Consider the following 12889-nt stretch of genomic DNA (forward strand, 5'->3'; position numbering starts at 1 on the left):
CAAGTAAAACATAAATTCTTTAGTTTGGGTCTTTCTAGTAAAAAAGAAAGTATCATTTTCGATTATTCAAAAATTAATCGAATCATATATAAAGGTCATTGTAATTTCATATTTCCTTATATTCTACACGAGAATTCTGATTTATTTTTATTGGCAAAGAGATAACGAAATAGATTCATTATTCCATTCAGTGGATTCAAAAACGAGAGAAAGAACGAATGCTCATACCATTATTTCGATTGAAATATCGATAAATGGTATTTTTTGTAAAAATATTATTTTTGCTTATTTTGATGATCCTCAATACAGAAGAAAAGGTTTAGGAATTACTAAATATGGGACGATAGGGTTGTATTCAATCCTAAAAAAAAGAGGATTTGCTTGAGTATCAAGGAGTCAAAGAATTTAAGCCAAAATACTAAATGAAAGTACATCGATTTTTTTTCATTCTTGAGGAAGTGCATATTTGACCCGAATCTTCTTTTTTTCATTCCTGAGGAAGTGCATATTTTATCTTAATCTTCTTCTATAATGGTACGAAACAATAGTATCATTGGAGTAGATACACGAATCACTTTAAATATAAGAAGTTGAGTAGGTGGATTGGTACAAGGGGAGAGAAAGAAAAAAAAGATTGAACTTAAAATCTATTTTGGAGATATCCATTTTGCTATAGAAATGGATAAGATATTTTGACACAATGACATCTTGATACTGCCAGGAACGGTTAAAAAAAATATAAGGAATCAAAAAAATTGAAAAAATTTGATTAAAAAAAATTAAAAAATTGGATCTATGTCCAATGGACCACACCTACCAAGAAAAAATATTTTGTTTTGGTTCGGCCCATAATCATATATGAAATAGTGGACAGTATAAATTTAGAAACACTTTTCCCCTGAGAACTATTGCAGGAAAGTGATAATCTAGAACTTAGAGTTGTAAATTATAGTCTTTATGGAAATGGCAAACCAATTTGGGGAATTTCTTGGTCAAGCATTCAATTAGTTTGGACTTTTTTAGTGTTGAATTGGGATCAAGACAAAAAAACTTCTTCTATCGAAGAGGCCCATGCTTCCTTTGTTGAAGTAAGGACAAATGGTTTGATTCGAGATTTCCTAAGCATCAACTTAGTGAAATCCCATATTTTGTATATCAGAAAAAGGAATGATCCGTTAGGTTCAAGATTGATCTCTAATAATAGGTCAAATTGTACCAATCCAGTTTATTCTATTTATTCCAAGGAAAGGATTCAACAATCACTTAGCCAAAATCAAGGAACTATTTGTACGTTGTTGAATAGAAGTAAAGAATCTTAATCTTTGATAATTTTGTCATTGTTTAATTGTTTTCAAACGGGTCCATTCAATGATGTAAAATATTACAATGTAATAAAAGAATCAATTAAAAGAGATCCTCCAATTAGGAATTCATTAGGCCCTTTAGGAGTAGCCTCTCAAATTGATAATTACCTTTGAAAAACTCATAATCAGATCTGGATAACAAAATATTTAGAACTTGACAATTTAAAACATACTTTTCAAGTACTTAAATATTGTTTAATGGATGAAAATGGGAGAATTTATAATTCCGCTCCATGCATGAAATCCCATATTTTGTATATCAGAAAAAGGAATGATCCGTTAGGTTTAGGATTGATCTCTAATAATCGATCAAACCGTACCAATTCATTTTATTCTATATATTCCAAGGAAAGGATTCAACAATCACTTAGCCAAAATCAAGGAACTATTTGTACTTTGTTGAATAGAAGCAAGGAATCTCAATCTTTGATAATTTTTTCATCGTTTAATTGTTTTCAAATCGGTCCATTCAATGATGTAAAATATTACAATGTAATAAAAGAATCAATTAAAAGAGATCCTTCAATTAGGAATTCCTTTAGGAACAGCCTCTCAAATTGATAATTACCTTTTAAAAACTCATAATCAGATCTGGGTAACTAAATATTTAGAACTTAACAATTTAAAACATACTTTTCAAGTACTTAAATATTTTTTCATGGATAAAATGGGAGAATTTATAATTCCGCTCCATGCAATAACATCCGTTTGAATCCATTCAACTTAAATTGGTATTTTCTCCATCATAATTATGAGCATAATTATTGTGTAGAAACAGCTACAATAATTAGCCTTGGGCAGTTTATTTGTGAAAATGTATTTATAGTTAAGAAAGAGCCGTACCTAAAATCGGGGCCAAGTTATAATTGTTCAAATTGACTCTGTAGTAATAAGATTGGCAAAATCTTATTTGGCCATTCCAAGAGCAACTGTTCATGGCCATTATGGAGAAATACTTTCCAAAGGATAGACATTAGTTACATTTATATATGAAAAATCGAGATCTGCTGATATAACATAGTGTCTTCCAAAAGTGGAACAAGTATTAGAAGTGCGTTCGATTGATTCAATATCGATGAAGCTAGAAAAGAGGTTTGAGAGCTGGAATGAACATATAACAAGAGTTCTTAGAATTCCATGGGGATTCTTGATTGGTGCTGAGCTAACTATAGTGCAAAGTCATATCTCTTTGGTTACTAAGATCCAAAAGATTTATCAATCCTGGGGGTGCAGATTCATAATAGACATTTAGAAATTATTGTCAAATAACATCAAAATTGCTACTTTTAAAATATGGAATGTTTAATGTTTTTTCATCAAGAGAACTAATTGGATTGTTGCGAGCGGAACGAACGAGGCATGCTTTGGAAGAAGTGATTTGTTATAAAGCCATATTATTGGGAATAACAAAAGCATTTTTAAATACTTAAAGTTTCATATCCGAAGCGAGTTTTTAAGAAACTGCTCGTGTTTTAGCAAAGCTACTCTAAGTGGTCATATCGATTGGTTGAATGGTCTAAAAGAGAACATTGTTCTAAGGGGGATGATACCCATTGGGACCAAATTCAAAAGATTAGTGCACCGTTCAAGGCAGCATCACAACATTCCTTTGGAAATGAAAAAGAAGAATTATTCGAGTGGGAAATGAAAGACATTTTGTTGGACTACAGAGAATTATTTGATTTTTGCATTTCAAAGAATTTATATGATATATCAAAACAATCATTTCTAGGATTTAATGATTCCTAAAAGCAAATTGATCCTTTTTTCTATTTGTGTTGTGGTCATTTAATTTGGTTATAGAAATAAAGATAATAATGAATAGAAAGAAATGAATGGTCTGGATCATGTATCAATGGCCAATCTTTGGTAGAAGAGAAGGTTTCATGGGAACAATTATTTATTTCTATTTTAGCTTCTCTTTTTTTTTTTTTTCCAACAAAAATATAAAAAACAGAAGAAGTGTGGGGAGAAATGACAAGAAGATATTGGAACATCAATTTGGAAGAGATGATGGGAGCAGGAGTTCATTTTGGTCATGGTACTAGGAAATGGAATCCTCGAATGGCACCTTATATCTCTACAAGGCGTAAAGGTATTCATATTATAAATCTTACCAGAACTGCTCGGTTTTTGGCAGAAGCTTGTGATTTAGTTTTTGATGCTGCAAGTAGGGGAAAACAATTCTTAATTGTTGGTACCAAAAATAAAGCAGCAAATTCAGTAGCACGGGCTGCAATAAAGGCTCAGTGTCATTATGTTAATAAAAAATGGCTTGATGGTATGTTAATGAATTGGTATACTACAAAAATGAGACTTCATAAATTTAGGGACTTGAGAATGGAACAAAAGACGGGGAGACTCAATCGTCTTCCAAAAAGGGATGCAGCTGTGTTGAAGAGACAATTATCTCACTTGTAAACATATCTAGGTGCGACTAAATATAAGACTGGATTGCCCGATGTTGTAATAATTGTTGATCAACAAGAAGAATCTATAGCTCTTCACGAATGTATGACTTTGAGCATTCCAACAATACAAATTGTGACCCAGATCTAGCAGATATTTCGATTTCAAAAAATGATGACTTTATAGCTTCAATTCGATTAATTCTTAACAAATTAGTATTTGCTATTTGTGAGGACCTTTCTAGCTATATACGAAATTCTTGATTAATAATAAGATAAGTAAATTATTTTTGGAACTCCATATAATAGATTTATTGAATTGGTTACTATTTTTGATTCACACAAAAGAGATAAAAATAATCGAGGATATTATGCAAATAGTAGGTATTCAAAATATTCAATGCAAGTATGCAAATCGAAAATGAGATGGTTGAATCAAAATAATTCCTTTTAAAGTTCTATTTCTTTCAAAGGTTAATATGAATGTTTTATTATGTTCCATCAACACACTAAAAGAGTTATATGATCTATCTGATGTGGAAGTAGGCCAACATTTCTATTGGCAAATAGGAAGTTTCCAAGTCCACGGCCAAGTACTTATTACTTCTTGGGTCGTAATTGCTATCTTATTAGGTTTAGCCATTATAGTTGTTCATAATCCACAAACCATTCCGACTGACAGTTAGAATTTCTTTGAATATGTCCTTGAATTCATTCGAGACGTGAGCAAAATGCGGATTAGAGAAGAATGTGGTCCCTGGGTCCCATTTGTTGGAACTATGTTTTTATTTATTTTTGTTTTGAATTGGTCAGGGGCTCTTTTACCTTGGAAAATCATATAGTTACCTCATGGGGAGTTAGCCGCACCCACAAATGATATAAATACTATTGTTGCTTTAGCTTTACTCACATCAGTAGCATATTTCTATGTGGGCCTTTCAAAAAATGTATTAGGTTATTTTGGTAAATACATTCAACTAACCCCAATCCTTTTGCCCATGAACATCTTAGAAGATTTCACAAAATCTTTATCTCTTAGTTTTTGACTTTTTAGAAATATATTAGTCAATGAATTAGTAGTTGTTATTCTTGTTTCTTTAGTACCTTTAGTGGTTCCTATACCTGTCATATTCCTTGGATTATTTACAAGTGGCATTCAAGCTCTTACTTTTGCAACCTTAGCTGCGGTTTATATAGGCGAATTCATGGAAGGTCATCATTGATTAGTTTTTGACATAGTCTTTTTTTTTAGCTTAGCCTGACGGCATGTCTACGTGTCTCAAAGTAATCCACTTAGAATTAAGGAAGAAAAATATACAAATAAGATCAAAATAAGAATAAAGCATATACGATCTATAGTAATAGTAAAAAGAATATTACGATATTAAGTTAAGAATTGTTAAAAAAAAAAAAAAAAGGAAAGAGATCTAAAAGATCATTTTCCTCAAATTCCTATTGGTTGATTTATATCACCCGACAATGAATACTCCCTTTATATTGATATTGTTTTGTTCATTCAATTCATCGATTGATCCAAATAATAATAATAATAATAATAAATTACATGAACTTTGATCAACTCAATCCTGATATTTCTTTGCAATGATTATGTCTAACGAATTTGTTAGTTAGATTGCTTGTACTTATAGGGGATAATGATAAGTAAAAATAGAAGATAAAGGTTTACAAAAAGGATATTTATAAAAAAAAGGGTAGATTAGAGGAGGGGGGGGTCGAACTAGATGTATGTAATCTAATCGTTATAAGACAACTCTTGTGTATGTTTCGAAGAATGATTCTAGAATCCGACTGAATCTAAGATATGAATAGTTGGTTTACGTTATGGGGGAAAGACTGTTTGAACATTGATATATCACTAATGGAATGCTTAGAGTATCCCCATTGCCTGATAAAAGCATCTTGTCAGTATCGGCATAAATGATCTTTCACCTATGTTCGGCTATAGCTATAACCCCAGCAATCTAAAGCTACTTGGCATTCCAACCCAGTTCTTGTTGGAGTTTTGTGTTGTTTTGGGTTCACTTGGCCAAGGGTGTCATACACAAGGTGTTAGTCTTTTGCACAACTTTTAATCCGATTTTTTGTTTGATCTTTATGTGATTTTTGTGTTTGTTTTTTGTATGATGATATTTAGGATTGTTAAGGCTTTTGTTTTGAAGGAAGAAGAAGAAGATGAAGAGAAGATGTTAGAGTAGACCACACATAAGTAGACAACACGCTAATTCTAAAAGCTCCGAGAATGCCAGCCCCAACAGTGCTTCCAGCACATAGCCATTTTACAAAATAAAATCAATACCCAACAAAGAGACAATTGCTAAGCTAAATACAATAAAAATTAGGTATTCAAAAGACATTAAAAGGAACATAAAACATAGACATAAATATTGCATTAGGTCATTCAACAAAATATTTCTTTTTAAAGAAAGAAAGAGGGTGCAAACTTTGGTGGATTTTGGTTTGCACAAGGTGGCAAGATTACCGCCTTTTCAACACTCCTCCTTGGTAATATTACTAGAGACATTAAGGAGAGTCCTTAATGCCTCAAATCTGGTCTTTCTAAGTGGCTATGTAAATACATCCACAAGGTTCTCCTCCGAATTCACATACTCCAAAGAGACTTCTCCAAGATCTTCAAACTCACTCAAGGAATAATATTTCACCGAAATATGTTTTGTTCTTCCATTTTGTACCAGGTTCTTGGCTATTGAAATTGCAGAAGTGTTGTCACATTTGATGATGATTGGACTTTCTTGAGTATGACTAGGATCTCCCATCAACTTCCTTAACCAAATACATTGGTTTGCATAAGATGAGCAAGCCATGTATTCGGCTTCCACGGTACTTTGAGCCGTTGTGCTTTGCTTTTTTGCATTCCATGAGAAAGGAATACTCCCAAGTGAAAATAAGTAGCCCGAAGTACTCCTCATATCATCAATTCAGCCTGCCCAATCACTATCCGAATAGCCAACAAGCTTTAACTCATCCTTTGCTTCATACCAAACTCCATAATCACTAGTGCCCTTAAGATACCCAAGAACTCTTTTGGCACCTTTAAGATGAGTTTAGGTGCATGCTTGCATGTATCTGGAAAGCATACACACGGCATACATAATATCTGATCTAGATGAGCACACATAAAGCAAACTACCAATTAAGGATCGATAAAGAATAGGATTTACCTTTGGTGTGCCATCCTCCTTTTGGTAGTTCTCTCCTCACTGGTGACCAACCAGTAATCCACATACAGGGAAACCACTATCATGATTCCTTCAACCCTCACATACAAAGTGGCTTCATTTTGACTCCTCCTAAAGCCATGTCCAAGCAAGTAGCCATTTATACTTCCATACGAAGCCCTAGGTGCTTGCTTAAGACCATGTAAAGCTTTGTGAAGCTCATGAACCTTATCTTCATGTCCTTCAATCACATAGCCCTCGGGTTACTTCACGTACACTTCTTCTTGCAATACACCATTCAAGAATACCAATTTCATATCCAACTGAAACACACTTCATTGCTTAGTAGTCAAAAGAGCAAGGATGAGTCTAATGGTTTCCATCCTTGCTACGGGTGCAAACGTCTCCCCATAGTTGACTCCAGCTTGTTGTGCATAACCCTAGATCACCAACATTGCCTTATGTTTGCAAATAATGCCATCCGGATTGCATTTAGTTCTAAAGATCCATTTGACACCAATTGCTTTCTTGTTTTTTGGTTTCGTGACTAAGGACCAAGTCTCATTCTTCTCAATCATCTCCATTTCCACATCCATTGCTTCCTTCCACTCTTTCTTCATCAAGGCCTCTTGCACACATGTAGGGTCACCAAGTGAAACATTACACCTTTCATAAATCTCAGACAAAGATCACTCCCCTCTAACACCATCGCTAACCTCCAAATCGGCTCCAATGATTTCTTGGAATAGATCATCATCCTCCTCATTGTCTTCATCATTGTTGTTTTGAACATTTCTTTCTTCATTTTCTTCTTCAAACCATGGCTCATCCTCATTCACCAATAGGTCCTCCTTACTCTAGTTCCATTTTGCATTCTCATCAATCTTCACATCTTCTATTACCACAAGCTTTTTGGTCTTTAGGTTATAGACCCTAAAACCTTTGGTAACCTCACTATATTCCACCAAGACACTAACATTAGCCTTTTTGTCAAGCTTATCTCTCATGTGTGAGTGGCACACACTACCAAACACTTTAACATTCTCTAAATATGGTTTCTCTCCAAACCACAACTCATAAGGTGTCTTGCCTTCAATGGATTTGGTGAAGCATTGATTTTGAATGTAGGAACTAGTATAGATAGCCTCGGTCCAAAATTTCTTTGGCATTTTCTTTTCATATATCATACACCTAACCATCTCTATTAAAGTCCTATTCTTTCTCTCACACATACCATTTTGTTGTGGAGTGTATGGTGTGGTAAATTGATGAATTATTCCATTTTCTTTGCAAAAATCTTCAAGAGCTAGGCTATATATTCACCACTATTGTCGATCCTCAAGCACTTCAAAATGGACCTACTTTTATTTTCAACCAACTTCTTGAATTCCATAAATTTTTCTAGAACTTGTGACTTATGTGTGAGAAAATTCAAAGCTGCTTAACTTTGCCTTTCAAAGCTTCTTCACTATCTCGTAAATTCAACCTATAGTTTTTATCTTTCAAGGCAACCTTAAAAACCTCATTTCCAAAAGCATATGATATCAAACAACCATCACAACCAAAGTTCAAAACATATCCCTTTTCAACCAATTGTGCAACACTCAACAAGTTTTGGATAAGTTTTGTACCTTTATTGGTGTTAAATGAGATGTCTCATTTTCCTTCTACATCCATAAAGCTTCCATTCCGAATCTTTACCTTTGTCTTGTAGGATCGGTTAAGCTCCACAAAGTTGGTTTCTTCAAAAGTCATGTGGTGTGAACAACCACTATGTACCAACCAACTAAAACCACTACTTGTAGCTTTAAGGCATGTAGCCAAAAATAAGGTCTTGGCCTCCTTATTTACAACATTTTCTTGTTTCCTTCGTTGCTTGCATACTTTGCCAACATGTCCCCTTTTCCAACATTTGTTACAAGTTGCATCCGGTCTCCAAAAGCACTTTTTTGGTGCATGTCCATGCTTCTTGCAATGGGGCATGGTGGATAACCCCCATGGCTTTGTTGTTGTCCTCATTGTTGTTGCCTTGCATTGTTGTTGTTGTTATTGAAATCTCCATAACCGGCTCCTCCTTTATTCTTGTTGTTGTTCTTTTTATTATTATTTTTTTGCTTTGACTATACATAAAAGCACTTTCCAAAGACTCCTCCTTTCTTATGGATCTTCTTTGTTCGGTTGCTTGGAGGGCATTGATAAGCTCACTTAAAGTAATCTCACTAAAATTCCTTTATTCCTCAAGGGAAGAAATCTTCCCTTCAAAGTTTTTAGGTAAGCTCACTAATACCTTCTTTACAACCCTTTGGTCGGTCAATGGCTCTCCAAGGACTCTAATTTGGTTCACAACCTTTAGTAGTCTATCGGTAAAGTCCTTAATGAATTCATTTTCTTTCATTCTAATTGTTTCAAACTTTCTTCTTAAGTTTAAAACTTGCATTTATCTTGTTTTAGTGTTTCCTTGAAATAGTTCTTGCAACTTTAACCAAACTTCTCTAACACTTGTACAAGACATGATTATAGTGAAGATGAAGTTATTTACCAAAGAATGAAGGGCTATCAAGGCCTTGAATCCTTCAGCTATCTCAGTCTCATGTGAAAGTCTTTGTGCTTGTGTGGCATTTGTTCTCAACTCCTCAACTTCATAACCTTCTTCCATCACATCCTAAAGTTCAAAGGCTTGTAGGTAGGCTTTCATCTTTATGCTCCAAATTGAGTAATTTTGGCCCTCAAAATTTGGTGGAGTGGAAGGTGTAAAACTTTGAGAAGCCATGACATAAAACTGGATTTTTGAAGAAAATGGCTTTTCGGTTAGATTTTTGGTGAGTTTTCTAGCTAGAGTTTTTACCACTTCAAACCAAAAATGAAAGGAATGAAATGGGGGGTTCTCTCACAAGAAAATATGCTAGAAAGAAAGCTCACAAGGTCCCTCAATGGCTCAAACAAAGCTCTGATACCATGTTGGAGTTTGGTGTGGCTTTGGGTTCACTTGGCCAAGAGTGCTGTACACAAGGTGTTAATCTTGTGCACAACCTTTAATGAGATTTTTGGTTTGATGTTTAGGTGATTTTTGTGTTTGTTTTTGGTATGGTGATATTTAGGATTGTTAAGGTTTTTGTTTTGAAGGAAAAAGATGAAGATGAAGAGAAGATGTTAGAGTAGACCACACAAACTAGACAACACACTAATTTTAAAAGTTTAGAGAACGCCAGCTCCAACAATGGACCCATGTTGCTGGAAACACTGTTTCCAGCATATAGCCATTTTACAAAATAAAATCAATACCCAATAAAGAGACAATTCCTAAGCTAAATACAATAAAACTTAGGCATTCAAAAAGACATAAAAAGGAACAAAAACATAGACATAAATATTGCATTAGGTCATTCAACAAAATATTTCTTTTAAAGAAAGAAAGAGGGTGCAAACTTTGGTGGATTTTGGTTTGCACAAGGTGGAAAGATTATCGCCTTTTCAACAAAGACATGTAGATGTGATATTCGATATTAACTAGGTATATATGAATTAAAGATATATTTAATTTGCCCTATTATTGTGTTATGAATTTCGATAGGGATTCCAATATTTAGATAGGGATTCCAATATAAGTCCTTCCATTTTGAATGTAATTTTTTTTTAATATTGAATGAATTTCAATCACAAAAAAGAACAAAGAATTTAAAGAATGGTTTGGAAAAAAAATTAAAAAAGAAAGAACTGGCCGAAAAAAGGTTGTACGAATTAACAAAAATTACATGGATAGGAAAATATCGAAGCAGTTCTATTGCTTCAAGAATATTATTATTTCAATTCAGGGTTTTTATGGCCTTGAATGTATAAATCTTAGCGATAGAATAAGTAAGCCATAATTCATTGATAATAAATCTTAGCGATAGAATAAGTAAGCCATAATTCATTGATTGATTGTATCATTAATGATTTCTTTATTTTCTTTATTTTTTGCAAGAAATTTATCATGAATCCACTGATTTTTGCAGCTTCTGTTATTGCTACTGGATTGGCTGTTGGGCTTGCTTTTATTGGACTTGGGGTTAGGCAAGGTACTGATGCGGGCCAAGCTGTGGAGGGGATCGCCAGACAACCAGAAGCAGAGCGAAAAATACAAGGTACTTTACTGCTTAGTCTGGCTTTTATGGAAGCTTTAACAATTTATGGACTGGTTGTGGCATTAGCGCTTTTATTTTTGAATCCCTTTGTTTAGACTTTTACCCTAGTTCTATTTAATTTAGAAAAATAATAGAATAAAAAAATGTAGATAATTAGTCTATCCATAAGAATAAGAAAGAGGAGATCATATGAAAAATGTAACCGATTCTTTCCTTTCCTTTGGTTATTGGCCATTCACTGGGAGTTTTGGGTTTAATATCGATATTTTAGCAACAAATACAATAAATCTAAGTGTAGCCTTTGGTATATTGATTTTTTTGGAAAGGGAGTGTGTACGAGTTGTTTATTTAAAGAATAGGCTAGATCCAACCAATTGCACTTTTTTTCGTTATAACTCGAAAAGGTGCACGATTCTGCTAGTTTCTTCTGAATAAATTAAGAAATCATATTTAAGAACCATAGCATTTCATCATTCATTCGTAAATCTACTTTGATTCTCTATCAACCAATAATGTGGGATTGTTAACAGGGTTAAAGGTAAATTGTTTGAAGTCCAGATGAAGTGTGGTACTCTTTCTACTACTATGTTAATATAGAATATGTTAATCCATAAATGATTTGAAGGAGTTGCAATTTGTTTTCAATATAAAACACTCATGTCGATAAAAAAATGACTTGAACCCATTATTTGTATATGATTTTTAAAAACTAGAAAAATGGATATTTCACCCCTTTTTTCTTTTTTATCTTTTTTATCTAATACTGAATCGATTACCTGTGTATAAAGTAAAAAGAATTCTTTGGATTTGAAAAAAAAAAAAAAAAACTACTTTGCCGACAATTATTTGTTTGGTCAGAAGAGTCCTCCAAATATTATGTTCTTGGATTAGTGATCAGTTTCTATACTTTCACAAATATAAATAGAGAAAAGAGGATAGGCTCATTACATTAAAAAAAGCTAGAGAGCTTCCCCCACACATAAGTAATTGGGCATGAGAGCCAAATGAATCGAAAGATTCATGTTTGGTTTGGGAAGGGATCGTGGAAGTTTTGAAATGAATGGAAAGAAAATCTACTTTAATTAAGTGATTTATCATATAATTGAAAACAGCAGATCTTGAAGACTATTCAAAATTCAGAAGAACTATGCGGGGGCTGGAAAAAGCCTGGTCCCATTTGCGGAAAGTAGAAATGGAAGTGGAACAGTTTCGAGCGAATGGACACTCTGAAATAGAACGAGAAAAATTGAATTTGATTAATTCAATTTAGAAAACCTTGGAACAATTAGAAAATTACAAAAATGAAACCATTCATTTTGAACAACAAAAAGCTATTAATCAAGTTCGACAACGGGTTTTCCAACAAGCCTTACAAGGAGCTTTAGGAACTCTGAATAGTTGTTTGAACACCGAGTTACATTTATGTACCATCAACACTAATATTGGCATGATTGGAACAATGAAAGAAATAAAGGGTTGGTCTTTCTACTGCAGGCATTACTTTTCTTTCAAACAAAAATAAAGAATTAAGAAATATTCATGGTAAATATTCGAGCAGATGAAATTAGTAACATTATTCGTGAACATATTGAGCAACATAACAGAGAAGTAAAGATTTTAAATACCGGTATTGTACTCCAAGTAGACGATGACATTGCTCATATTTATGGTCTTGATAAAGTAATGGCGGGGGAATTAGTAGAATTTGAAGAAGGTACGATAGGCATTACTCTAAATTTAGAATCAAATAATGTCGGTGTTGTATTAATGGGTGACAGTTTGATGATAGAAGAGGG

At 33.4% G+C, this 12889-nt stretch overlaps 2 pseudogenes; both read left to right on the forward strand.

The window, feature by feature from the left end:
* The first annotated feature begins 963 nt into the window (after window positions 1–963).
* Window positions 964–12889, forward strand: part of LOC132799882 (DNA-directed RNA polymerase subunit beta''-like) — a 31660-nt pseudogene continuing 19734 nt past the window's right edge.
* Window positions 3327–4036, forward strand: LOC125420225 (small ribosomal subunit protein uS2c-like; annotated as a pseudogene).

Source organism: Ziziphus jujuba, chromosome 11 (assembly GCF_031755915.1).
Source record: "Ziziphus jujuba cultivar Dongzao chromosome 11, ASM3175591v1".
Lineage (NCBI taxonomy): Eukaryota > Viridiplantae > Streptophyta > Magnoliopsida > Rosales > Rhamnaceae > Ziziphus > Ziziphus jujuba.